The following is a 2,500-nucleotide window of genomic DNA, read 5'->3' on the forward strand; positions in this document are numbered from 1 at the left end:
AGTAGGAGGGAGAGTGGATGGTGTTGGGGCTGTAGTTGAGATTGGAGCTGTGGTTGAGATTGGGGTGTTTAGATTTAGAGTGGCAAAAGAATTGGTCTGAGGGAGGTTGAATGTAGAAGTGGTTGGGGCTGTAGTTGAGATTGGAGCTGTGGTTGAGATTGGGGTGTCTGGATTTAGAGTGGCAAAAGAATTGGTCTGAGGGAGGTTGAATGTAGAAGTGGAAATAGGGACATCTTGGGGTGGAGTGGGAGGGGCTGAGCGAACGATGTTACTAGAGTATGGAATATGAGAGAAACCTTGTCGACGTGCTTCCTGTCTGGCTTCACGTAATGTGAGACAATTTTTGTATTTGAGAGTTGCTACCTCAGATTCAAACTTGTAAGTGGGACAGCCTCTATAAAATACATTATGGGTGCCACTGCAATTAGCACATGTACGTGTTTGTGCTGAGCAGCTTTATTGGTTATGACCAGGTTGGGCACATATGGGGCATCGGTCTGTGGAATGGCAGTGTTTGGCAGGATGTTCAAAGCGTCAATAGTTTTGACATTGACGGGGAGGGGGTTGGTATGGTCGAATAGGGAGGGATTGTCCACCAATGTAGATACGTAAGGGAAGGTCATGTGAATGGAAAATAATTTTGGCAATGTTGGTCGGATTCTTTCGTTGACCTCTAGGAGGAATGGTGTAGCAATGTACTGATTTCACATCTTGGTCTTTGAGGCATCCTTATAAGTCTTCTCCACATTCTGACCAATCTTTGGTATCGACTGGTCAGTTTGCTGGGGAGAGAGAGACAGTTCTGGTACAAGTATTTAGGGTTGGATGAGGTTCTGCAGGAATGGGGTTGCCAGAATGATCAGTTAAATTTGATAGTGCTATAGATTCAGTTTCTGATCTTACTGTTACAAGACGGGAGCGATCGCGTCTGGTATAGAAAGGGACCCTGCCCACTTGTTTTTTGAGGCATTGTTGAAATACAAGAGTGTTGCCTGAGTAAGGAGCTGTAGAAGGGATCACGAAAAATCGATCCCATTAAGTGGGCTAAACAGAGTATTTAAGATATCTGTAGGGTTGGTGGTGGTGGATGGTCGGGGACGTGTGGTAGAGGGAGTATTATGGAGTGATGGAGAATATGGCTGTAAGGTAGTAATAAGGGAGGATGGGGTGCTTGATGAAGGTTGTGGGGGTATGGTTGATGAATTTGAGGAAGTTGGGAGGGTATGAATGTCTTCTGGAGATTTATTCTCTGCTTGGGTGGGTAATGCACTAGTAGGCATTGAGGAGTGGGTGGTAGTTTCAGTGTTCGGAGTCGTGGTCAAAGGAGAGCCTGGGGTGGGGCTATTTGATAAAGGGGCAAGCCTCATTGCTCCTAATAAGGGGATTACATCTTCATTACTGGTCATGGGGAACCTGGATTATATAAAATGGCATAAACAGCCCACCTTCATGCACTTGAAGGTATGGGCTAGACAATTAAATCGAGAGTACTGTGCCCATAGTTCCCGCAGGCCGTTCAGGACTGGCACAAGGTCAGCCTTTCATCCCTTCCTTAGGAAGTAGATAATAGAAAGGGTTGGAGAAGAGACAGAAACAAAAAGCTGGAGGGGGAAAAGACTATGCAAAATTACTTGAGTCGAGGGCTGAGGCCCTAGACAGGGGAGATCCCTGCATTGGGTCTCAGTCTCCGTCTCCTAATCCCCCCCCATGACAACAACGGGCAAGGGATTAAGGGGATTGTGCATAGAATAGGATAGAATCCACTTGTGCATCTTTGCCTTCTCCTTCTCCTTTTTCCTATTCTTCTTCATCTTCTTAATCTTCTTCCTGTTACTCCTCTTCAATTTCTTACTTTTCTTCCCCCTTCTCTTCCTCCTCCTGTTCTCTCCTTTCTCCTCCTCTTTTTGTGTCTTAAAAGGATATAATCCAACTGAGCATCTTCACAGTGTTTTTAGTTCTACTTTCTATACTCTGTGCCTCAGATCTCCTCCTCACTGATATTGCTGCTGATCATCTTCCCCCTCCTCTTTCTCTTTCTCCTTCTCCTTCTTCTTTGTCTCCTTCTCCTCCTCCTCCACCTTTTTATTTTGCCCTTCTCTTTTCATCCTTCCCCCTCTCTCACCTCTCTTCCTCCTTGAGCGAGGGCCAAAACGACAGACAGGTGGGTCACAAACAGCCAAAGACATGTAAAGGCATCAACAATTCCAAAAAAGGGATAGGACACCGGAGGAGGAAACATGTCTTTAGTTCACCCTTCCAAGTATTAAGTTCCGTTTTCTATGAGCATAGCTAGCGAGGATAAATAAGAGAAAATTAAGTATATTCAAGGGGTAAAGCTTAAATAACTAATCATGAACAACATAAAACCCTGAATATTTTGGAGGTATTCCAATCTCTGTTGGATAATATTCATTATCATCATTACTATTATTTAAATACTGTGATTTTCATCACGATAAGTATGATTATAATTATAATTATTTTTAATATATAATCTATA

This window comes from Penaeus vannamei, chromosome 15 (genome assembly GCF_042767895.1).
Source record: "Penaeus vannamei isolate JL-2024 chromosome 15, ASM4276789v1, whole genome shotgun sequence".
Classification (NCBI taxonomy): domain Eukaryota; kingdom Metazoa; phylum Arthropoda; class Malacostraca; order Decapoda; family Penaeidae; genus Penaeus; species Penaeus vannamei.